Source organism: Aulonocara stuartgranti (assembly GCF_965226115.1).
Source record: "Aulonocara stuartgranti genome assembly, chromosome: 14".
NCBI lineage: Eukaryota > Metazoa > Chordata > Actinopteri > Cichliformes > Cichlidae > Aulonocara > Aulonocara stuartgranti.
Genome location: NC_138950.1, coordinates 33,358,372 through 33,385,736, shown reverse-complemented (window position 1 = coordinate 33,385,736; position 27,365 = coordinate 33,358,372). Strand labels below are relative to the sequence as shown.

At 41.1% G+C, this 27,365-nt stretch overlaps 1 long non-coding RNA gene across 3 annotated transcripts in view; it reads left to right on the top strand.

Annotated features, from left to right (window-relative positions):
* Positions 1 to 27,365, top strand: part of LOC309687367 — an 85,838-nt gene that overhangs the window by 6,110 nt on the left and 52,363 nt on the right. For 2 of the 3 annotated variants that reach the window (XR_014270723.1, XR_014270724.1), the window contains exon 2: positions 9,912 to 10,012. This is a non-coding gene — a long non-coding RNA (uncharacterized lncRNA). Of the gene's footprint in view, positions 1 to 3,363; positions 3,429 to 9,911; positions 10,013 to 27,365 lie in introns of all 3 variants that reach the window. The other variant, XR_014270725.1, reaches the window with a different exon arrangement.

Sequence of the window (27,365 nt, the reverse complement as noted above, 5' to 3'; positions counted from 1 at the left end):
TCTTCCCTCTGAAAGGCACAAGTTGTTCATCCACTGTAACACAATCACCGAGGATGAATTTCTGCCTGCAGTTGACCAGGAACAGGTCCCATATGTAGCGGAAAGCTGCCATGTGGTTTGTTTTCAGTCCATAGGCTCTGGTCCTCTTGTCATCAAAGTGCAAGAAACTGCAAAAATCTTTAAATCTTTGAATTGACATAGTGGCCTTGAACAATGGGTTATGCAGAGGACTCCCAAAAAACACACTGACTGGTACATCCCAGTTCTTCTCACTTTCTGCAAGAATGGTCAATCAAATGAAGGCCAGGAGCTTTTGTTTGATTACATTTTTCCACTCTTTTCCCCTGTCTGTGGCTACTCTTCGTGCCTCCATGTTTGTGCATGTCAGCACCTCTCCTATTATATTATCAGACATGAACATCTTCCATGCATCTATTGGAGAGACAGTACTAGACCCAGGTGCAAGCCCTGGCCGACTAATTCAGAATATTGTGGCTAGAGCAGTAAGATGGGCTCATTCTGTTAGACTAAATATTTATTTCCTCTGCAGAGGACTCATCAGAGGACTCCTCTGTGTCTGACTGGCCTTGTTCAGTGGGGGGGGGGGAGATGTCAGATTCTGAGTCAGTACCTCCGATGGGCTCTTCATCCCATCCGTCCTGGATCATTTGTAGGGCAAGGTCCACAGCTGGCCTCATAGCAGCCATGTTACTTTAAATATTAAAAAAAAAAAAAAATCAGAAAGGACAATGTTTGAAATGCACAGGAAACTTTAAACAGGGCTGCACATAAATGGTCCGCAGGTGCACATTTGCTGCCAAAATAAAAAACGCGTACCAGATAAGAAGTTGGGACGCTCGTTTGTGTAAATTAGATGTTCTGGAGGAGGACAGACATTTGTTCAGAACTCTTAAAGATGTCGAAAAAGCAAGCTCCGTAAGCAATTACTTTGGTGTTCCTCCACCGCAAAAGAAGTGTGTATTCTCTGAATTTCCGGGAATACTTTTATTTTGACAGCGAATGCGCACCTGCGGACCACTTATGTGCAGCCCTGACTATAAATCATATATGTTACAGTGTAAAAATTAATTCCTGATCCATCAGAAGTGTAAGTGGGACAGTCAGAGTTGCTAAGAATGAAAGTTCCATAGAAGATTCCATAGGAACTGCTTGGGGTAATTTTTGACCCCACTTGTGGAAGAGTGGGGTAGTGATACAAAAACTGCAAAAAATAAATAAAAATGCAAATGGCCTCATGTTACAAACATATTTTATGAGGAATACCTGGAATATGAATATATTACAACTTTGCATTTTAAAGATTTTGAAGAAAAACAACCCATGGGGTCATTTTTGACCCCATGTGTGCATCTAAGGGTTAAAAAAAATAAAATAGGGTGTTTAAGTAACTGGACTATATGAAATATATGGGGTCATTTTAGAAGAGAGAAAAAAAAATATTACCATATGATTTATTTTTTCACAATCGATTTATTAATGAGCCAACTTTTTATATATACTAGCTACTTTCCTTTTTTTCCTCAAAAAAATCTTACATTTACATGATAACTTGTCACTAAAACTGCCAAATAAATGTAAAGTACAATCATTTTCCTTCTGTAATGTGGTGGAGTATAAAGTTGCATGAACTAGGAGGGAGGATAGGGTGAAGGAGAGATGGTTTCCTTCAAGCCAAACCATCCCAGCCATCCAAAAAAAATCAAATAGGCGGCCTGACAGACAATCCTCCAATTTCTTTAGCTCACAGCATGCTACCGGAGGAAGGCAAGGCTAAAATGGAAACTCAGTAACTGACCTTTAATGTAATACGGCGCCGATGGCTCACCAAAGAAAGGCTCTGGAGTAACGGCCATTGTGCGACTGTGTATGCATGTGTAAGAAAGTGTGTATGTGTGTGATGAGTTATGACCGGCTCTCATGGCGGCATTTGGAAAGTTGAGAGGCAAAGCCAGGTGGATTAAGAGAACTTGCCCCTGTGAGCACGCTGAAAGCGGGTGTGTGTGGGTGTGCGTGTAAGAGAACTGAAATGTATAACAGAGGCATAAAAATGCCGCCTTAAACAAAAGAAAACAAAATAAAGAAGGCAAACCACGGGCACTACATTAAATGAAACAAAATAAAATGTGACTCAAATAAAATGTGCACTGAAAACCTAACCAGACAACATAAACAGTGGTTGTGTCGGCTCTGAGTTGGTTGGAAACTCTAAAGTCAAGGATATGTACTTCCCCTGCCTCTTCACCTGTAGGCCATGACCTTTCTGACCTCTAAAACAGGTGTGTCAGTGGGTCCTCACAGAGGCAATTTCTTAGAAACACAGCTTCAGGCTCAAAAACAACAACAAGTGACGGATGGCACTGAAGTGGAAAAAAGTCAGAAGAGGAGCGATTGACCTGAGAACGTTAAAAAAAAAAAAAACACACAGAGGAGGATTACATTCTGATTAAATATATATTTGAAATGCATTTATTTGATTTAAATCAGTGACATTTATTTCCTGTTGGCTGAAACATTAACATCATGGTTTTTAAGCCAGATGTCACAAACTATGAGTGATTCTGACTGAGGACGGGCGTACAAGCTACGAACATGTCAAAAACAACACAGTCTAAAACAGATGTAGGATACATAAAACCTTAGGCTTTTTGATTTTATTCAAATCATAAACTTAATGTATTATTGAAGAAAACTAAGATATTTAGTCTATATTAGTGTTATTTTTTTGTAAACATCTGTACAATCATATTACTTTTAGGCAACCAGATATGTAGCCCATCTTGGCATTCTCTATTTGCTTTAATTTTTAGAAGCCAGACCCATATTTTTCTTTATTCTTTTATTTTTGCTGCTATTTAACAGCCTACTAGCCAATTTGCTATATGCAAGAAAGCTAGCCAATTTGGTCGCTAACAGGAATATAGCTCAAAACATTATTGTTCAGAATATGTATTTGTGTCTGCCTGCTATAGGAAATTCTTCAGCAAAAAAACAGTATTGGAAATGTCTAATAAATCATAAATCGAGTGTGTTTATGTTTTCATGTACGTCTAGAAAATAGCAACTACTGGCACTGAGCAACTATAATGCTATTGCTCTAGTTGCTAAGTGCCAGGAGACTACTGAAACAAGTCACGGTTAAAAAAAGATGTACATGCTCTTTAAATTCTAAAGGTGTTATATATTATAACATAAAAACAATTGGGTCCATCTCAGGTATTAAAATTTGATAAATGCAGCCTCAAATAAAGTACAAAACGTGACATATTAAACTGTTTAATTGTTAAATAAGTGTTATATAGTTACATAAATAATGGCACAATGTTATTTTTCATGTGTTTTCAGGTTTCATCTCTGTTTGTACTTAAATAGTATTTAGCCCTAACAAGGACTAGAAGACTGACTCTGAGGTAAGGACTGATTTTCATTATGTCCTGATATATAATATCTTAAAAAATTATTTTTTAATGTACTTATATCTGTCTGCTAAACTAAACATCACAGTGAACATTTCTTCACTAAATAACAATATTCAAACTGTCAAAGCTGATAAGATGGCCTTTAATTTTGATTTTGTAGCTCTCTGTTCCTTAAAAGAGAAAAAGAGTAGCTGTTTTATGCAGTTACTGGGCCCTAAATCATAACGTTGATTCTGAAAGATTTGCAACCTGTCCTGACCACTGAGCTGGATAGCAGTAGCAGTAACAGTAGTAAAACCCTAGGAAAAATATCAAATGGGAGAAGCAACTGTAAAAATCACATAAACGATGACAGAGTAACATACAAAACACTGATGCCATAGGAATAAATACTGAATGAAAACAGGCCCGGTAGCAGAATTAGACATGTAATCTATAGTCAAAATCTAATGTAATACAAATGCTCAGTAGAACATTTAATGCCGGCAAACACTATGGAGAAACTGAACTCAGCCCTCTCACTGATGGATGAGAAAAAAGGTAGAGGCAGATGCTTCCTTCACCTTGACTGCAACAACTTTCATGGAGAATGCATAATTTCTATCTATCTGGACAGGATGAAGGATGAGACTCCAGGGCCCATCAAAAATAACAGTTTGACAAGTATGAAAAAAATTAATATTTCTAGAAATGATATCATGTGAATGATAACAGTAATTAGCACCTAAATTACACCTTTTTATCCTGTGCTGTAATCCAGAGATCATACTGTTATTGCATTCCATTACATCAGTTTCTCCCCTTTCAGACGAGACGCATTCTCTGAAAGAAAGAAAGAGAAGCTCCAATCACTGCTTGTCGTCCCCGTCTCCTTTCAGGCAATGAATAGCATTTACTTATTCATCTGTTTATCCGTTTCGAGCGACGCATCAATGCATTCATCAAAGCTACCCTAATCCCGTGTTTTGCTCACATGTGTTTTTGTAAGCGCGAGTGATGTCGGATTGGTAAACATTATTATCCCGGGACGAGGTGTAAAATGACAGCGAGACACAGAAAAAGAGAGAGGCAGATGAGGGAGCTGCTTAGGGGAGATATCATTTGTGTCAGTGGAAGTGAACACCTATCGATTTACATCCAGAGCTCCTCCGCGCCACAATGAGAACTCATGTATAATTCATGCGGGACCTGTGAGAGAGCCATAAATACAGTCGCTCCGCTCGTCAGCATGGCACCCTCTCAGCACTTATGGTCACCCAAACCCCGGCTAGTTAGCAGAGCAAGTCAGGGAGAGTTAGGGATGAAGACGAGAATATGATGATATAATGTTTTTGCTGCTGAGCTGGTTGCACAGTCACACGCTTCCATTGTAACAAACCCATGGATTGGAGGGTGGTGGTGGGGGGTGTAGTCCTTCATGATTTTTGAGAAAGGCCGACATCTTTTGTTTGGAGTTGTACCCCAGAGTCATAGGGGCCTTCTTCAGCCCCTCCGCTTTGACGACCTGCACGATTTACATCCCTCACTCTGTCGTAAAAACAGTTGCTCGCCTTTCATTCCCTCCACCCTGCCTTTACAATCTGGAGGGGAAAGGGTGGCTGAGTTATGGGTTTTGTTTGGGACAGAAGAAAAATAAAAATGCTATACGGCCCTGCTGTGTCAAAGATGTCAAGGAAGATTGTCTGCTTCACATGTGTGGAGAATTTAAAAGGGGGAGGGGGACGTGTCGTGCACGTAACTCTTTGCGCATGCTTGGTGCGGGTGCTGTTGCGTCAAATTGTCATTACATCCCATTAGATAGACGAATAAATCAACTGAATGGAACACATGCAACAGAGTTGTGATAATATTTGATCACCAGGTTTGCATGAGATGCAAATGCAAAATACAAAGCTGGAAAAAGGGCACTAGCACTCTCCTTTTCAATACAGTACACACTTTGTTTGCCTGTGCCACAGTGGAACCAGTGCTGGCTAAATCTCCACACCACCGAGGTCACCACCTCACAATGTCTCGCCATCCATCTCCTCAGGCTTTGCGAGACCCTCATAACCTCCCAGTTTCCTCCCCTGGAGTGCATTTTTTCCCCTCGCAAACACAGAGTAGAACAAACCTTTGTTTCATCTCCTCTCCACCGTAAAGCATCGAACGACTGCTCCGTCCTTGAACGTAAAAGTATTAGGGAGACAGACAAGGTGGGTGGAGGTTGCAGAGGAGGTGGAGAGAAAGTCAGAGAAGGAAAACAAGGAAAAAGAAAGGGCTTTTTCATAATGACAGTCAGCTTAATGAAATAGCAGTTAGGGCTCATATATCTGCCGGCCCCAAGGTTCAGCCATCCCATCCTCCCCTCGGTAAGAGCTGCTCGGCTGAGGCGAGTCCGATTTGAATGAGCAGAGCAGAACAGAGCCGAGCCAGGCTGGTGAGGGTCAAAAGAGGCTGGGGAGGGTCAGGTTGAGCTAATGGGAGCCGAGCCAGGGCTAAGGGAGGGTCAGGGAGGGGCAGAGCCGGCCTTGAGAGCAGAGCAGTCGAGCACATCAATCCACACAGGCAAGACAGGAAGGACGGGACATCAGTCACCGGAGCTGCAAACCGCAGAATGCAGCACACCACATCCAAAGTTACACACACTGAGAAGCTCGAACACGTACACACGGCTGTGCACACTGACACAAATACTCCATTTGTCTTTCTTGCTTTGTAGCTTCAGATCTCTGCCAGTTTTACTCCCCCTAACACTCAGCTCTTCCAGTAACTGATGCAGTACGGGGTAAAACACACACGGCTTAATTAGCAGCAACCGAAAGCATCAAAGAAGTCACCTGCGGTGCACACTGCACACATACAAGCCTGTGTTTTGAGCACCGCTGCAGTGTGACTTCGCAGGGTGATTTGTGGGGCTTTTTGCACGCCACCAGGTGAACGATGCAGCCATTAATGCTCAACAGCACGTGAAACGGGCCTACACGGCTGCCATATTGACGTGCATGTGATGAGCTGCAGATGAACTGGGCCAAGGGTATCTGCTACAGTCAGATGAAAAGCCATCCTGCACACAAGGGAGCCTCTATCCACAGAAGAGCACCCTCATTTCTAGGCCAAGAAAGTTGTATGCAAGGAAAACTGAGACGGGAGGAAGCCTTAGCGTGCAAGCGCGAAACCATTCGGTAATGAGGAGTTAGACAGGATTTTAAATCAATAAAGTATGTGTTTGTGCAGGACTGGAAGGGCTTAATGTGTGGTTTTGGGTGTAATTAGCTCATGCAACAGCCAGTCAAAACAAATAATGCAGTATATCAGAATGTGCGTTTCTTCTCTTTGGCCTTCAAACCCCTTGGATATAATATATCAAGGTAGAAAACCTCAACCGAGAAAAGACAAGGCTATGCTAGAGCTAACAGTCAACGAGCTCTGAATCATGGTGTGATCATTAATGTAAATTATACAATGGTATAGCTTGAAACAAGCGAAGCGAAGTTTTTTTTCCGTGGCCTTGAATAGAGCTATTTATCAAAAGCATACAATTTGAAGACAGCAAAAAATAAAAAATAAAACAACAGGAGAAAAGTGAAAGGTCCCTGTCAGGGACGCCAGGAATGCCTGAATCTAAATCAACTCTCTTTAAAACAACTATTTGTCCTTCATTCTCAACAGCTCACATTCAGAGTCATTCTTTTAGGTTCTCTGAGGGGTCACTAAACAAAAAAGAAACAATTCCTCACTTATAACTTTATGCAGTCCATGTGTAAAGATTATCTTGGTGTTACTTGGGGTTAAACATACCTTTAACAAAATGCACTTTTAGTCAATACACTGAATTGCATATATGAAAGCACTGAAAATGTTTTACTGCAAAAGGCTTTTCAGATTTACCAGGTCCTCACCAACTATTGAGTCCTGCTTTGGGTTTGTGCCATTTTGTTGCGTAAAGCTTCTAGGTTCCAGCTGGGTATGGTTCTGGTTATTTTCACTTATATGTCATTTATTAAGATATTTCTCCTTTCTGCCTTTATGTTTGTCATGTGTTGAAAGTCGATCTACAATGCCCAGTGGGGAGTAAGAGATCAGGACACAGCATGGCAAATGTGTTGCATGAGCCTGGCATGGTAACAGTCAGTCATGATGAAGTAAACGAAAAATATAGCCTCCAGTCTCAGTCTGGGTTTCTTTTTTTTTCCAGATTTGGCAGGAACAGGGAGATTGTTGTAGCAAGTCATTCTGACAAAAGCCCTGCAACAACATGTGTTTACTTTCAAGATACGGGCGGCCATGACTAATGAGTCATGTAAGCGATGAGCAAGAGTGGAAACAGTGTAAAATTGTTATCGAGTCAGGAAGTCAGGAGACGTAGGAGGCTGGGGTTGTAGGAAGGGTCAACAAAACATCAAACTTCCATTGGGAAACCATTGTTTGCTTCCTTTTTTCTGCAGTTAATGTTGGTTTCCTTTGACCGTGGCACCGCCAATAAAGAATTGTCTTGCTCAAGTCTTGATGACCATAATTTGAAGTCAAAATTTAATTTCAGCCACTTTGTTTACATAAGTATACTGGTTATGGCCAGGGTTTATGAGCATGGACATGGATATCCTTCTTGGACTACAAACCAGTATATTATGGCCTTTTAAACAAAGAGCCCTTATCAAGTTTTCTCAACATTCAAGAAGGCTGAGACGTGAGAGGTGAAGGCCTGCTAAATGTAATCAATATCAGGATTAAAAATAGGGATAGCAGTCGACATGCAAACACACTTTGACACCAGTGAGTGATCATGAAAGGCAGGTATTTCTAGGTGCTTTGAACGTCAGCAATTGTTTTACATGAGACAAGCAGGCATTTTCACCCAAACAATGATCGTTACTCCATATTTTTTTTTCTTCCCTTTTGCTTAAACAAAACTTGAACCTCAGTGGTTCATTTTTTATACTTAATGAAACACACAGGCAAATGATGTCTGCACATTTCTTTGTTTAATTTGGAGGAGAACCACTCAAATTTGCAGGGGCGGTCATTACTCTAAACGAGCCACACAATAATCTGTCAGCATTTTTTATAGGATTTTTTCTGTAGTGTTGTAGTACTGTAGTTCAGAAAGACTTTGAAGAAACCTCTAAATATCTGAGACCAATAAATAAATAAATAAACCTAACACACATGACTTGGCGAGCTACCGCTTACTGAAAGACAAAATGCACTTTGATTATTTGGTTTAAAGGGATCCTTTGGGTTTATGCCGCTGCTTTTCTCTCTTTTCTCCGTCTGCCGTGTTTCTTTGCTTCTGTTTATGTGCAGGGGAACGCCAGCAATGAGTTTTCCATTCATTCTCCTGCATAGCAGCCCATTTAATAAACACTGAATTTCAGGCCGGCCTTTTTGCCCCATATGTGAGTTATGAAAATGTAGGAGTCTAATAATATGTAAGTGCGCAATAATAAACACTGAGTACATGTGTGGGTTTACGCTCTGCCGCTGACCCCGAAACCTGAATGTGTGATAAGACGTAATGAATTTCTCTGGCTTGACATAAAACATAGCATTGACTTTGTGTTTACCCTGCAGTGGAATGCCAGATACACAGACCTGCTTCTCTCCCTGAGGCTTTACATATCGGATGACCGCCATCTCACACTGACGCACACACCTATAAGAGTTTTAAATTCATCACATTTTTATTTGTAATTTTTACAACGCTGTTAAAATGAGGACAAGGTGTCTGGGCGTCTGTGTGTGTGAATGCGTGTGCGTACGATGGTGCTTTTGCCTCTGACTTTGGTTCCGACTGTGGAAATATTTCTTTCAACCTCTATCTTTATTGTCTCAAAATCTATTTGTCTGTGAGCCGACCTTCAGAGCTAACTGTATGTACTTTTCCCCCCAGTGCCAGGATTGATAACTGGATTATAGGCTCAATATTAAGTACACAATGGCCGTCTTTGATAAAGGAAACACAGTCAGAGCAGGAGGCTGGGAGGGGAAACTGCGCTTCGCCGAAACCACTGTGGATTACTAAATAAAAGAGCCATAAAACACAGCCCTTTGGCTCTACCGGAGGAAAGCTTATGCTAACACACAGCGGTAATAATTTTAATATCTGCATTTAGAGCAAGAGACCACACGCTGTAAATTTCCAATGCACCTAGTGCTGTGAAATACACCTCTCCACTGCTCTCACTCCCTTTTTTAGTCTCGGCCTTGCGCTGCATTTTTTCCTCCCAGCGCTCTCCTGGTGGGCCTTTCCCTTCCTTTTTCTTTAGACATATGAGAAATATGCAGAATCAGCTACACAGAAACAGATGGTCTTTTAAAAAAAAAAATTATTATTAATTATTCTTTTTCTAGTCCTCAGAGCAAAATATGGATTTCTTTAACTCAAAAACATCTAACCCTTTTTTTTGTTTTTTAAAGCCTTAAAATTGAATTTTATGTGTTTATATTAATAATATCTGCATGAAAACGGTTTTGTCTTTCTTCTCTTATCAGGAGCAGGTTGAGGAGTGTTTGAGGAGGTTTTTTTCTTCAGAAGATTCTGACAATCCCCCCATATGCCAACTCCAAAGAGCGAAAACAAAAGAAGTGAGAAGGTAAGATGCAAATTTAAAAATTGCCTCAAATATCTTTATTATTTGAACAGCAGTTGTACATGAAGCATGTTTAACTTAAAAAAAATGCTTCTAACTTCCAGCTGTCAGTTTTTGTTTTGACTGGATCTGAGCACGAGCAGGATCTCTGTTTCTGGCCAGAGTCTTCTCTAACACACATTTAGCAGCATTTGGCATTTTAAGGTTCAGAGGTGGGCTGTACTCATCTATCCACCATGCTTTAGCCACGTTGTCTCTATGCAGAGTTAACAAAACAATGGTGACGAGCACATTCACGGTTCTACACAAGCCATTTTAGTTAATGGGCCACATGCAGCCCAATATGAGCCAAGGTGGGCCTGACCAGTAAAGTGACCGCATAAAACCCCATCTTTCTTTAGTGTAAAGTAATGTAAAGTTTTTTGCTTTGTTTTAATGAACCAACCACTTAAAAACTAGATGCCAAGCTGTCCACTTTCAGCAAAATTAATTATTATCTCAGCCCAGGAGGTTGAGTTTTGGTTGGTAGCATTTGTGCATGTCTCATCATTCTGTCTAAAACCCCGACAGCTCAAAAGGTTTTGAATTAATTCTGTTAAATCCTTGTTGGGGTGTACAGTGGGGTCATGTCAACAGTCCATTCAAATTTGGCTCACATTCACCAAGGTTTTTAAGATCAGCTTAATGATTTATTGGCCCCAAATTGACAAAATGCCTTATAACTATGATTCTCATATGTCAACATATATTAAAGAACTGTATAAAGATTTAAAATATCATGTAATGTCATTGTTTAAAAATTATAGTTTTGATTGTTTGGCTCATGTGTTAGCTTGAAATGAATATCCACTATTGCCCATTGACGAGGCATTCACAGGAAATGTAAATCCAAGCGCCATGAGCTGTCCTTTGGACCGTACCAATATCAGACTGCTAAACCAACAAAATGTGTGATTTTAATGGACACCTGATGGTGAATGCTGTATTGCCTTGTTTTATTTATAATAACTGTCCTGTTTATGGCCATAACATCTTTTCAAACTTTTCAAACTTTTTCTTGCTTATTTCTTTCAATTATATCTGCAACTCTGGACAAAACAAAATTTGTGTATAATCTACAAGCTAATGGTAAAAAAATGTAAGAAAATCCATCAATTTCTGTCAAATTTCAGGCAATACAAACTCATTTCCTTTACTGTATTTACTGGTCATGCTTACTATGTCAGCTAAGAAACACGATGGAGTGAATCTATTTATTTTTGAACACACAAGCAGAAGAGATTTTATCAAACCTTTGAAATTTTGAGCTTACTTTGAACCCATTCAGGCATCTGGAAAGTCATATCAAACCAACTTCACAAAGTCCAAATATTTTGTTCAAAGTAGTTTTCCATTAGCCTACAATTTTGCAAGAATATGATAAGAAGTGCAATTACAAATGTTAAGAACCGTGCATTTACTTTCTGTCCTTTCTACTCTATCTCTGCATCTGTTCAGTGTTAGCGAGATAAAGATATCAGCATGTAGCTGCTTTATCCTGAAATTCTTAGCTAATGTTGCTTATGCCCATAGAAGCATCAGTCAGTAAGCGCTGCAAAAATATTATTCTTTCTTTGTCAGGAGATGTTGGGAGTTAATGACTTCTACATATCTGCACACACACTCCTATGCAAACCTAGCTTTCACCCAAATCACACATATAATTAGTAATCTTAGTGTAACTACCTTCTTCTTGTTTTTCTATTTTTCCAAAAATCAAACTCCATCTCTTAACGAAGACCATGGAGTAATACTTGAAGTAATTCCGAAAATAATAACTGTATAATAACAATTTTTTTAAACATGTTAAAACGCTGGAAGGAAACACTATAAAAGAAAATGTTAACCCTAAACTACACTGCAGATTCCAAGCCTAGTCTTTAGTGGTCTGCATTGTGAAATTGTATTTATTTGTTCTTTGACTCCAGGAAATGAGTCCAAAATGACATTGCTAGATAAATCTGCATAATCATCATAAAGTATTTTGGTTTTCCAACATCTGAGCTAGATTATGTGACATTTAACTAAAGATTTTATGTATTTACTGTATGAAAATGCTCAAAATTTCATCCATTGTTATAATTTTTTTCCAGTTAGTCTTTTGTAAAGCAGTATAATCAGTTAAAACTGACTAAAATGTTATAAAACGGTCTGGAAAAAGGAGTCTGTCCTGTAGATATTGGTCCCTAGGTCATAAGTGCAAGCTGTTAAATATTTTAAAGACCTCTGTTAACCTCTTCTGTCATGTGTTGAACATGTGCTAGTGTAGTCACAGTTATATGGGGTGGAGCTCAGCACACTGGTGCCCAGAAAATGGAGCTTATCATGATATTTCTATAGTCTAGCCAAATGTGACTAAACCTATCCAAACAGCAGGTGAAAACGAATGTAATCAGTAACTGAAAGTACCCCAGGAGTCAGCCTCTGATGGTTGAAAGAGGGTGTGTTTGTGCCATACATGAGTTTGTGGCTCAGTGCCTCCTTGCAGAGGTCATTTCAGAACAGAAATCATCTCTATGTTCACTTTTTCAGAGGACTTGATGGGAAAAAGTTGGTAAGAATACACTGTGTACTATTTCCAAGGTCAGAAAATGAATTTTCACATACAGCATAGATCCTAATTTGGGCAAACACTCATGACAGCTTTTATGTGCCTTTAAGTCATGAGACTTGACCATATTATTTATGTTCCATATTTTCTCGCTGCCCATCACATCGCATTCATACACTGAAACACACAAGTCCCCCCCGCACCTCATACACGCAAATACAATGCAATACACCACACACACACACACACACACACACACACACACACACACACACACACAGTGTGGCAGTCCTCTGGCTATATCTGTCGGTATTGGTTTATAGAGGGAGCCAGGCACCTCATTAGTGGACAGCTGCTGCTGCGTCTCCTTCCATACTTCACATCCTCCATCTCTCCATCCTCTCCCTCTTTACGCTGCCCTCACCCTGAACCTGTCCTGAGGGGAAGATAGGGAATGAGGGAGGAGGAATGGGATACGGAAGAAAGAGGAGAGGAGTGATATAGCCAGAACTCTTCCTTCATGGTCAGTTCATTTTGTCTGGATCAAAAGAATGAATGTTTGTGTGTGTGTGTGTGTGTGTGTGTGTGTGTGTGTGTGTGTTGGTAGGGGAGGATACTCCTTTTTTACTGGTCCATGTGGGTCAAGGTCTGCTGATGATAAAGTGTGCATTCACACTATGCCGATCACATAGTGAATTAGATGAGTCAAAGTGAGACTTATGACAAAGCTGCGATTCCTTCAGACCTGTTAACCCCTTTGTGAGTCGCCTGCTTTTACACACATGCACAAGAGAACCAAAGGAAAAATATATGAAACGTGTAAGATGGCCACAGAGAAAGAAATAAACATGAACTTTCTGATCTGAAACATTATATCAGTCGAGTATCGTGTTTTCAGCAACATCCATCTGACAAAACACTTATCTGTCCCATCTTGCGTATCTTTTTCACCACTGGAATAAATCCAAGCTGTTCTGCTCTGAGAACCTTTCACCAAAATCCTCCCCTGAAGGGGAGCTCCTCTTTCATGTCTAATCGACTTTTACAAGCCTCGTCCCTCATAGGCCGACTTTTACAGTTTCTGCTCCTGATTGGCGGGATGACTGAGTGTGCCGAGTGGCACAGGTGCAAAACATTACTCCCTTAATAAGAGCCAATTACAAACAGGTGTGTCTGCGGCGCAGGCAGGGAAGGTGACTCTCTTTCGGAAAGGGGAGGGTGCAGCTTCTGAGGCAGGGGAATCGTGAAGCGAAGCGACTCGTTTTAATAAGGGGTGGACTTCTGCCTTCATGAGACTGTGGTCAGGGGCACGTTTGAGGCGGCCGAGCCCCGGTGAGTCAGTGGTTCTGCTGCACATCAACGCCGTGAATGACGAGTCGGTCCCGATCATTTAAAGAACGATTAGGATTCTTTATCTTTAGCCTTTAGCGTGTTTCAATTCCTGTTTAAAGCTTTAGGGATTCTAAAACCTTTTAATTCATGCATTTTTTTTTTTTTTGGCACTCACCACTTATAAAAGTGTCCAGACCATCTGAACTGAGCCTGGCTCCTTTAATTGTCTGGGTCTGAGTGCTACAACTGATATATTAATCAGAGTCTAATCAGAGTCTGTGTCCATAAGAGTAACGGCATGGATTTCCATCTACATCATCTTTGACTATCAGTTGCCTCATAATGATTCCTGCACTGGTTGGCAACATGCTGGCAGCTTCCAGTTGCTAGGGAAAAATGTGCATTACCTGAAAGGTTGGCCAGTGGTTGCTGGACGTTGTTTGCTGTTGCCAGGTGAAATTGTTTGCAAAAATGAGCATTGAATCAAAATCTGTGTCTGATTGGTTTAGTCACTAGCAGACTTGCCACGATTGCCCGTAGTTTGCATAAAAGATGCTGGTTTGTCTGAAAACAGACCAGAATCAGAAAACATTGAGAGCAAAAGCTTTGCCTTATTATTGCAACCAACGCATCTCAAAATCTTGCAACTTTTACTTTGAAGGCAAAGGTTTCCGAGGCCTTCACAGTTTCGCAACATCTTACCAAGCAAAGCTGGAAGTGTTTGCAGACAAGCATCTTCTGATGTCCTACACCCTACGATGTCCTATGTCTACTAATTAGCCTATAGGAATGCAGCATCATTTAGAGATTTGGGTTTAACGATCAATGTGCTCATCATGTTTGAACGTTACCGATTAATTATCCAGTCTGTAAAATGGATTGAGAATGACTATATTAGTCAGCGTAAATCTCACAGAATCTAAAGCAACAGCATCAGCTTCACTCATAACTTTATTTTGTTATAAAGTTCAACAGTGCTGAATCTGTCAGTGTGTTAAACTGGGACTGCTCCAGGTGATTATAAAGTCTTTTGCAGGATATTCTTGGAGAAATCCTTGCAGCTGGCACAAATGAGCACAGAAAATATAGGCTGCAACTGTTGGTCAGACTGCGGTAAACAAATCTCCTCAACATCTTCAAACTGACTGCTTCATGGTGTTTCATTGTAAATAAAACCGATTTTCTGTGTATATATCAGATGAAGGCTGACATTATAAAATTATTACAGCAATCTTCTACCAGTGCTCCCTTATATTAGTCTGACAGCATACAATTAAGACTTGTACAGAACTCGAAATGACAACACATCACATTGATGTCATGACCACATGCCTGAAAGGAGGTTAATGCAATAAGCCTTTGTCCCTGCAGTTCGTTTGACTACTTATACTGTAGCAGAAAAAGCACTAATACCATTAACAATAGCTCAGTTAAGCAACTAATCCAAAGCAATGAAGCTGTAATGGTATTAGTTAGACATAGATTTGAAAGACAATAATACAAAAAAAGTCTTGAATTGAAATATTCATACATTCATTTCCTATTTATCCAGGTCACATGGGCAGCAGTCTAAGCAGGCCTCCCTCTCCCAGGTGCCTCCTGCAGCTCTTTTGGGGGATATTGAGGTTTTCATAATTGCACAATGTCCAGTATCTTCCCTGGGCAGATACAGCACACTGTGCAATACTGAAAACCAGTAGGAAGAAACTATTTAGGCTCTGACCACCATCCCAGGTGATACAGGAGCCTCCTCTTGAAACAAGGCCTGGGCAGGCTCACATGGTACCTGAGCTGGCTCAGTCAATGGTTTTGGAGAGCTGAAATTCAAAATGTCCCTGTTTTCAAATGTACGTATAAGTTATCCAGCTCAGACTTCAAGCTTCCCTAAATGCTCCACTTTTTCTGCTCTTGAATCTCTTTGATGTTAAAGAGAAAGGAATGCGCTTAAACAGACTATGAGCTTGGCAGCTCTATCTACCTGCCTTTTCCACCACTCTGTGTAGGAGTACTCTGTAAGTGATTCAAGGATGATAAGAATCACTGCTGTAAAAAAAGAGATTTTTCACTTGTAAAGGAAAGTTATATTTTGGGGGCTTTTCTAAAGAAATATATATTTAGCTAATGTTAAAATCCTGGGCTGTTTTATCTCTAAAGTATATTGTTGAGGAGTCAGAAGAGTAAGCTGTAACATAACAACCCTGAAATATTTGTCCTTTATTGATATTTATGATTTATTGATTGGTAACAGCCACATTTACAAAGTATCTATGCTGCTCTTTATTGTTCTGCTAACTCCTGCAAGATGTTTTTACATGTATAAAAGGGTAAGGAGAGACAAGAGAATCACTTACTAATAGCAGAACAACAGTTTTCCTGCTATGATACCATTAAGGTTTTACTTCAGTCAGCATTTTAGCACATTTCATTTCCCTCAAGTACACCTATTATATATGCGGTGTGTTTTCGTGTGTATGTATACACATATATTTAGAACGGCCCCAATTCTTTGTGGCAACATCATGTAGGCTGTCATGCTTAAATGAAGCCCGGTTGTTACTATTCTCCTCTGTCCTCTCACATGTTTCTGCAATACATCTTGTTGCTGCAAAAGTTCATAATGTCTACTCTATGTTGGATTTTTGGGATCAGATACAATCTGGATAAGATAAGATAGGATTTAAATAAAGAAAATACAAATTATATTCAACCAGTCAGAGGACGGTTTGTTTGAATGAGGGTGGCATTGAGGAATGGGAACTAAAGCAGCTTCTTTCAGAAAATGGATCAACAGCGGATGCATCAAGATCAAATAGAAGACAATTGCTTTTGAACAGTTAAAACTCCAAGAATAAGAATATCGAGCTGTAAACGTTCATAAAGCTTTTTCTAAGCCTCCAATAAGATTTATAATGGCCTTCGCCACAGATTTCTTCTTTTTTTGTAACATTTAAAAATACTGCATCTAATAGACAAAACAGGTAAAGGCCACTGGGTTCAGTCTAAATATTTCAATCCAATATGCTGTTTATACACTTGGTTCCAAATATTCAGTTGCATTGTCTTTGTGTCACGGCCAACTTATTACCAAAAATGATGTTCATGTTACTTTGAGCACTTTCAGCTAGGAACAGGAGATTTACTGCCGAGCAGCGGGGGAACTGTTTATTTCAAACTAAAAGACAAACATGACATAAAATCCAGCCGTAAATTTATTCAACATCATCTGAACAAAAGCAAACACTGAAGTGACCTTTGTTACATTTGGTGTTAAATGGAAATAATCTTTGTTTTGTGAATCAACCAAGTGACGGGAAGTTTAGTAAGTAAAACATCATGGTCTCTAATGGATCGCCAGGATAAGGCGGCAATCGAGACAAGGTGTTTACTGGCACTTTTACAACTTGTAAATATTAAGAGAAGGAAAGACAGACATAATCTGCGTTTTGGCAAAGGAAAGAAAAATCCAATTTGGGTATGTTGCTGGCCGATTTGAATGTCAGGTGAAAATGTAATTCAGCTTATTGAGACATTATCCAGATGTAGCACAAAAGCTGCGTTCTTGCCAGATTTCTCAGGAAGAAACCTCAAGTGTTCCCAGTCAGGAGCAAAAGTTCAGTCAGTAGAGACAGATGAAGGCAATGGTTTCATAGCCACCAAACAGACCAACCACAATGTGGAAGTTCTTTAAGAAAGGGGTAAGTCTCATAAGTCTCATCTATCAGGCTAAGTAATTAGCAGCGCTTTTTGGAGCCAAAGACAACCTTCTCTGTGGAATACAAGCCATATGTTATGTTCTCTTTATATAGAGAAAAGCAACATCATTAACCAAAACTATGGCAATAAACAATAAACAACAATTGATTTTTTCTACATTAAGTACATCATTTAAAGGGACCCATGCTCTCAGGTTTCTGGAGCCACAGTTGATTCCATTCATCTCAACTGTACACGTTCGCTGTTGGCAACTGATGGTTGCTTGACCAGCCTCATGGATGGGCTGATTTTCCCACCAGACATAAGATTTTATCATAAACAAACATGTGAACAAGGGGATGCTCTGGCTAGCCAAGCAACACATTACCCTACATTTATTTTTGATCATAGTATATGTTTCTCTGTTCCCTAATGCCTCCTAGATGCGTTAATCAACAGTGACATTATGTGTACGTTACGTGTACGTTGTTTTTTGTAAATGCATTATGCTAAACAATCTGTAGTGCACTGGCACTTTGGGGTCACTGCAATGTGTTGTTGTATTTCTAAATAAGTTTTCATCGAACAGTGACGCTGTTACTGCTTACCCCGTCTTACAAAATGAATATGTAAGACGCTAGTGCCAGCAAAGGCAAAATAAAGCAATGGGAAAAACAAATCTCATTATTTCTATTCAATATAAAACATAAATATTAATTGTCATGACACTAAGGTTTTACAATTACATCAGTTGGAGTTACTGAAGACTCAAATGTATTAATCATATCAGGATATCCTAGAAACAAAACTGTATGTATGTGAAAAACAAAACTAATTTTTCAGTAGCTGTTGTAGTGCGTTGTTGTGTTACTCTGCTGTTTTCAGGACATAAATACTTTTACATGACTACTACTCACTAAAATGGAGACAAGGACATGTTATGGTCTTAAAGGTCAAAAGAAACAACAGTAGTAGGTCTGGACTTCTCTAAACCAAAGTGAGATGGCAGTGTCAGTGAGAGGAAGAATCAATCCCACAGCCAAGTTTGATTGGCAGGTTTGTATGTAGAGCCAGCCTCAAGGCAAGACACAGAAACCACACGGTCGCCGTCTTTGTCGAAATCAATATGTTTTGTTTTTCTTGAAGAACAGAGTGGAATGCAACAGGGTAAAGAACAAGAGAGAAAATAATTTAGCCACGCAAATAATCTTAAGGAGCACTTCATTGGAAATGCTGTGCTGATCCTGGGTAGGGCCTCTATTTGCTCCCAAACATCCTCAGTTCTTGGATTCCACATGATGTTGGACACTCATCAGCTACACGCCCATGCTGCAAATCTACGGTATCCCATAAGGTCTACTCTTGGCATGACATGTGGTGATGGAAAACAAATAATAAGATGGTATATCATAGCAACGAACGAGATGCATGCGGTCAACAACAATACTCTGCACTGGATGCGCGTGCTGTTCTTTTTTACACATTTCTGAGTAACTGGTGAGTTAGTGTTGTGGTGAAAATCCCAGGAGGCTCAAACCGACCCATCTGACACCAGCAAAAATTATCACTGTCGTCGTCCCTCCTCCTGCCGCTGCTGCCACATGTGGCTGGCTGATGGAATGACTGTATGAATAACCAATGTAGGCATGACTGATGAACTGCTTGGTCAGTGTAAGCTAGACCTGACTTAAGAGGCTGTTTTCTCTCTTTCGCTCTTTTTTTGAGAGGGCATTCATGATTCGATTAATATAAATGTTTTTCAACTTAATATAGAGCACTATTTACCAACCTTTTCCATTGAAAGAACTCTGATAATGTGACCATTACTTAATTAGTTTGAGAATTTATTGTGTAGCTGATGCTAATTTGTTTTCAGTCTCTCGGTTGAAGCTCGCTTGGATTCAAACAAACGGCAGCGTGATTCATTTGCTGACTGAGGCCTGCGGCTGAGTGAAGCATAAGCAGTTTTACAAGACTGATTAATTTTAATTCCCTCACCCTGATCCGACTGGCTTTTAACTCGGGTTTTACAGCAGATCCTTACAATAGTGAATGATGTGAAAATAAAAGCTGCCGAGGAGTGTGCAAGCCTGTGTGTGTGTGTATGCTGCTGTTTGAAAGGCCAGTGGAGGACTAAAGGCTTTACACAGAGTCCAAGCCTGAAACTTGTGTAAACAGAGCAGCGGCCACAATGACTCCCCTGCCAAACGCTGGATTTCTCATCAACCTCAACTAAAGCACGCACAAACACACAAATACACAGCGACAGCGAGACAAAGTGAGAAAGCAATGCAAACATGGCTGTAAACGTATGAAAAAAGAATACAGGCACACTAAAAGATAAACACAAAAAAGAAGTGCACACGATGTGAAACAGACAAACACATACACATGAGCTAGCAAACTGACCTTGAGGTTCACATCCCATTGCATTACAACAGTGTGAGATGTAGCAGGAGCCAAGCAAATCACAGTCAGCCTGGATCCAAACTAAACATGAAACCACATTTGCCTCTGACCTTCTGGAGAGCCGTTCGACAAAAACAACAACAGCACATAAATATATACAGATCCAAAATGTCAAAAGGATCCAATCCATCCTCCATTTTCCACATATTGATTCAGACAAAATATACCGCGAACGTCGCAACCTTAACAGGGGAGAGCAGGTTGGATCGAGAGGTGGAGGAAGAAGAGAAATACGAGGTTGGAGTGAGGGAGGCAGAGAAAAGGAGGATGAGGAAAAGGGAGCTGTTTGTGGGATATCCATCCAGAAAAGTTCCTGGGACAGGATTGTGGAGTTGGAGGGTGGCCGTTTTCCATCTTGACTTCCATCCAACTGCATGGTGTAAAAGATCAGAGAGAAATGCAAGGTTGAAGGCCCGCAGGCAAAGACTTGGGAGTTTCCGGAGTACGTGTGGCCAATGTTTGGCTTTTCACTCCGGGCCTGACATTTGGGAACAGTGAAGCTGTTTCGAGGTGGGGGTGACAGTATTTTATTATCTGAGGTTCACAAGGCATGTGAACGTGGCATGGGAATAGTAAAACAATAGCTGTTGAACTTGCTCCTAAATGATAAAAATGATGAATGATAACTTGGGTCATTTCACAGTCATAATGACACATCACTCCATGTTGCTATCACAGATGTATGTGCTTTCTAGACTCAGTCTTCTAGAGCTTTAGTGTTCCCTTTGTTGGTGATTGGGAATTAGATGTCTCAATATTTCGATGCAAGAGTAAGTGCTAAGTTATCTTAGCTTAGTCAGCAAACGCAGACACACGTGCTATGTAGCAGACCAATACAATACAAGATCTTTGCACACCAACACAAATGTCTTGGACCAGCTGGACCACACAGCACGTCATGCTAGTTGTAAGATAGTTCCATTAAAAAATGCTCCAAAAGGTACCAACAGCACCAACACAGATGAGAGGCCCAGTTCAGTGAACTGTGCCTTGAGGCGACTTTTGTTGTGATTTGGCGCTATATAAATAAAATTGAATTGAATTGAACTGGAATAAGCACCGGTCTAGCTGGTCACAGCACCCAGAGTGGGATGAGTTATTTTTTTTAAAAAAAGGTCCACTCTGACATTGTTATGAAGGGGAAAAACCAACCATAAACTTTCAATACTGTTCTATCAGGCTGTTAACATGGTTTTTAATCTTGTTTAACTGGGAATTTTAAAATGGGAGTATACTGGGACTGACTCATTTGTGGAGCGGGCCTCAAGTGGTAATTAGAGAAACTTCAGCTATGGTTTCATTTAAAGATACGACTGTGGGATTGCACCAGTGATAGAGAGCTTGCACCTCTCATCTACAGATTCAGAAGGTAATCAGTAAATCAGACTGGTATAAGAGTGAAGAAAGAGAGGGAAGATAAGGGGCTAGGTCTGGAGAGCTTGTAAGAGGGGTTGAGGCTGATGTAATGCTGAGATTCTTCCTGCTCTTCTTCTGATCTCCTGATGTTGGTGAGGTTATGCTACAAAGTCTCTGGCAAGATTATAACCAGGTGATCACAGGGTTCTGTGTTGGCCACCGGACAGTGTTGTGTTAATGTGTTAGCTTTGCTGCTTCAGGAAAGCAAAGTCATCAGGCACAATCCCGCCCCCCGTTTGGCAAATCTGATCACGCCGCCATCTTCCTCATGCCAAAATACAAACAAAGGCTGAAACAGGAAGTTCCGGTTCAGAGGAAGGTCGCGCGCTGGACGGATCAATCGGTGGTCGCGTTACAGGACGCACTCGATGACGCAGACTGGGGCATGTTCAGAAACAGCTCCGACGATGACGTCAACGTGTTTATGGAAGCGGTTGTGGGATTCATCGGGAAACTAGCGGATGATACCGTGGAGACAAAGACTATCACAACGTTTCCCAACCAGAAGCCGTGGGTGGATAAAACCATCCGCGACGCTCTGAGATCCCGCACCGCTGCCTACAACACGGGACTCATGACGGGGGACATGGACCCGTACAAAGCCGCGTCATATAACATGCGGAGGGCGGTGAAAGAGGCGAAGCAGCGCTACGGGAGGAAACTAGAGTCACAACTCCAACAGAGTGACTCTAGGAGCCTGTGGCGGGGACTAAGGACAATAACGGACTATAAAGCACCAACAACCGGTATGACGAACGCGGCCGTGACTCTGGCAGACGAGCTGAACACTTTCTATGCTCGCTTCGAGGCTGCAGCTAAGGTCTCCAACAATGCTAGTGTTAGCGGCGCTAACGGCTGCAGACAGGAAGATACTGCCAGCACCGGAAACGTGCTCGTCATCTCCGAGCATGAAGTAAGGAGAGCCTTCAAGAGAGTGAACACCAGGAAAGCAGCAGGACCAGACGGCATCCCAGGTCGTATCCTAAGAGACTGCGCATACCAGCTAGCTCCTGTGTTCACTGAGATATTCAACATCTCTTTATCTCAGTCGGTGATCCCCACATGCTTCAAAGAGTCCATCATTGTTCCTGTCCCGAAGAAACCCCACCCTGCTTCTCTCAATGACTATCGCCCTGTAGCCCTCACCTCAGTAGTGATGAAGTGCTTTGAACGCCTGGTCAGAGACTTCATCATTTCTTCACTACCAGACACACTGGACCCACTACAGTTCGCTTACCGTCCAAATCGTTCCACAGACGATGCCATCTCTCATCTCCTCCACACATCACTCACTCACTTGGACACTAGAAGGGGGAATTATGTTAAAATGCTCTTCATAGACTACAGCTCTGCATTTAACACCATAATTCCCTCCACACTCACCACCAAGCTGGAGCATCTGGGACTCAGCTCATCTATGTGTCAGTGGATCTCCAACTTCCTAACTGGCAGACCACAGGCAGTAAGGATGGGCGGACATGTCTCAGCCTCCACCACTCTCAGCACTGGAGCCCCCCAGGGGTGTGTTCTGAGCCCCCTGCTGTACTCTTTGTACACATATGACTGTGTGGCCACTACCAGCTCCACCACCATCATCAAGTTTGCTGACGACACCGTCGTGGTGGGCCTGATCTCTGATAACAACGAGACGGCCTACCTGAAGGAGATTAGGAATCTGGAGAACTGGTGCCAGAGGAACAACCTCCTTCTAAACGTCAGTAAGACAAAGGAGCTGATAGTGGACTTCAGCACTAAGCAGGAGAGGAACTACCAGACCCCCGTCATCAACGAGTGCCCAGTGGAGAGAGTGGACAGCTTCAAATACCTCGGAGTTCACATCACGCAGGACCTGTCATGGTCCTGTCACATCAACACCGTGGTGAAAAAGGCCCGACAGCGTCTCTACCACCTCAGACGCTTGAGAGACTTCCAACTGCCCTCCAAGGTGCTCAGGAACTTTTACTCGTGCACCATAGAGAGCATCCTGGCGGGAAACATCTTAACCTGGTTCGGGAACAGCACCATGCAGGACAGACGAGCTCTACAGAGGGTTGTGCGGTCAGCTGAGCGCACCATCCGCTCCGAGCTCCCTGACCTGCACTCAATCTACAGCAGGCGGTGCTGGACCAAGGCCAGGAAGATCGTGAAGGACCTCAGCCATCCCAACAACAGACTGTTCTCTCTGTTGAGGTCAGGAAAGCGATTCCGCTCCCTGAAGACCAACACAGAGAGACTGAGGAGGAGCTTCTTCCCGCAGGCGATACGGTCTCTCAATCACACCACCACACAGTACTGACCCACACATATGGTTCTTACACACACACTGGACTTTCTGGACTTTGGTTTTGCACAACACTGGTCACTATATTCTTCATTTCCGGTTAATACTTGTACAGCTGCTGTTATTGTGTATATATTTATTTATATTTAGATTTCTTCATACATTCTTATATAGTTCTATATTGTGTATTGTGTATTTTGTTGTACAGTTATTTTATTTTCAACTTTAATTTATATATTTATCTTTATCTTATTCTTCCCAGTTAAATTTACCCTTCATTCTAATTTGTGTTGTACAGTTATTTCATTTTTAACCTTAATTTATATTTTATTCCTTCCTAGTTAAATTTACCCTTTTTAATTTTTCATATTTATTTCCTATCTTATTCATAGCCTTTTCCTTTTTTGTTCTCTTTAGGTCACGAGCAGTTGTCCAAGCATTTCACTACATATCGTACTGTGTACGTGACAAATAAAATTTGAATTTGAATTTGAATTTGATCATTTAACTACTTTCAGTAACAAGTAGTTTATTTAAGCCTCTGAGGTCTGACACTGACATTTTGGACAGGACTTTGGGGACTCAATAATTGCAGGCTTCTAAAAATCCTCTGACATTAACATCAGCACAGAAAGTGTGTGCTGGGAGCTTCATAGCATGGGCTTCCATCAGCAAGCAGCTCCTGCTGGTTTAACCAGTAGGTGGCCCAATACTACTTTCCATAATTTGTAGTTTTAAAGCAGGGGTGGGGAACTCCAAGTCTCAAGGGCCTTTGTCCTGAAGGTTTTAGGTATCACCCTGGGTCAACACACCTGAATCAAATGATTCGTTGATTACCAGGCCTCTGGAGAACATCTAAAACCTGCCGGACACTGGCCCTTGAGGCCCCGAGTTCACTGTTTTAAGGCATGGCCTCACTTAAAAATTGGAAAATGTGGAAATGCGTTCAAGATATTGAACCTCTGTTTTGTGGACATGGCATGTCACAATTATACATAAGTGACAATATGAAAGCACTCTCTCTTTTGTTTTATTTTTGTCTTTATTTTTTTTTTTTTTCAAAGGTGGTTGTCCATTCAGTCCTTGTCATTGGTGACAACCCCAACCCTAGCTTTAACCCTAACTCTAACCCTAAGTTACCATTTTACTTATTATCTGTTTTAATTGTCCTCCAAATCTTTTCATCAAGAAGAAAAGGAATTCTCTGTGACACATATCAAAAACTATTTACATTTTTCGTTAGAAAAAAACCCTCTTTATACTTTCTAGGGTTAACCTTAAAGTTGTCAAAGATGATGACTTACATATCAGATAAATAAAAGCAGGTTGGCTCATATAACCTCGACCAGAATCCTCTAAACTGTGCATGTTAGGGGATTAATGCCACTACAGCTACATTAAAGCAGACACTGGCCAGGCAGTAGCAGTATTTTCTTTTTTGTATCTGTAGCCAAGCTGTTTCCATGTAACCTGAAGAGTCCACAGAGTGTTTAGCTCAAACTCGTGAGAGACACTGGCGCATTTGAAAATATGAGGACCAATGTGGATACTGTATAAAGCAAAAGCCTGAAAATGTCTGCAGTGTTTATGGCTTGCAATAGAGGCATGACATAGTTAGGACAAAGGGTACTAATTGAAGATATAAAGAATTTTTGGAGTGGGTGTAAGAGGAAACCGTGACTAGCTTAATGTTTTCTTTGCGTAGGACTAAAATGTTACAAAAATTAAGGTTATAATTAAGGTTATAATTGAGGTTATACACTCTGAAAAACAGCATTGTGGTATACTGCCTGTTTTCCACTCGCACCTTATTGGCTTGACTCACTCTACTTGGTTTGTGTCATTTTACATTACAGTTGAGTACCACCTCAGTGTGGGTGGGTTCGTTACTGCAAGGCGGCCCAAAAGTCCCATGACGTCTGAGAAAAATGTAACAATGGAGGACATCATGGTGATGGCATACCAGCTGCTAAACTCATGGTAAATGTAGGAACTTGTCGTTGGATTACGGTGTCAGTTTGTGTGTACAGTTTGTGTGTAGCTATGCCATGCTGGGTTTCAAAAATGTTGGGTTTAATTCTTGTGAAAGGAGTCGCTCTTATGACGTGGCATGCAGTCTGTCCTCACGTTTTTGGCTCATGTCAATTTGGTTGGACTCCCGGATGAGCAGGTACTAAAAGACACCTGGTACTGCCACCTAATGGAAAACCCTAAAAACCGAGTCGAGTAGGTAATAATTAAACCTTAACATCCAATTAATTACAACATTTAAATTACTTTATGGGTTTAGTTTAAATATATTACTTGTTGCTAGTTTGTACAGTTGGTCATTGATACGAATGGAGTGTACTTTTTTAGGGTGCTGTGAACGTGGTCGTCTCCTTCATGTTAGTGCTCGTCAAAATCTTGCAAGTTTGTGACGTGAAATAGAAATTTATCCAGTAATCTGTTCTTCCTTGTTCCCCTGGTGAGCGCTGCGCTCTCTCCCTGTCGTTCTGTCTCACTTTGAGCAGTCACAGGCCGCTCTCATTGGAAATGATGCAGTCCATCTGGGGTGGTCGTTAACATGCTCAGCGGAGAGCGAGCGATTGGCAGGGGACACATGAAAACATCTTATATACTGAATCCACAGCAGAACCCAGGGGTGCTTTATAATGGAGGAAAATCAGTTTGGTGGGGAAAATGTCTGGAAACACAACAAAGCTGTGGGAAATGTTACCGAGACAACCGCATAGCCACTTTATTTTCTTCTGGTTATTTTCAGCAATCCGAGTTAGAATTGCTCATGGGGAAAATCAGATCATTCATAAAGAATCATTCCTTCATGTCTTTGCTTCTTCTGTGAAAATAAGCGGTTTAGATGTTTACTTGTGCCTTTTCCTCCGCCAGCTCCCTCAGTCCACTTAAACTCTGCGACAGATGCACTCAGCGTGACTTTTGGGTACGGTAGCGCTATGTCACCGGGCTGCAATAAAACGCCTACAGACTTCTAACACCATCCCACTCCGGCATTCAAGATCAAGTGACATAATGATGACCGGTTGTATTTAACTGACAATCACAGAGGCACACATAATGTCATTCAGCTGACTAAAACCCAGTCAGATGCTCCTGGAAAAGTGATGAGATCATGCAAGTTTAAGTTTCCTTTAATTCGTATGCAGATTTATGCTTATTAAATGGGGCTTCGCCTAAATAATGAGCTCAGCAGTGTGTCATGCTGTGTGTCAGTATCTGCCATCATAAATCTAGCGCTGGTCTTTAATGATAAAGCGCAATGTGACACTGCCTTCATGAGAGGTGATGTAATGCAAACTGCGCATCAGGATGCAGTTTCAGAGGTATTTTTAAAAAGTTTTCATCACTTTCTCGCAGACAGTACAGACTGTGTATAAAAGATAGATTAGACTTCTGGGTGTGAAAAGGGAAATCAGTGCAGGCATTTTCTTTCTAATGGTCAACAGTGGGGGACTCCTGTAGTTGCCAAAAGAAGTCAGCTTATAGAGAAATCAGTGAGAAAATGACCCCACTTCTCACTCAATTTCTTACCTCATAACTACTAATTAGGTTAGAGT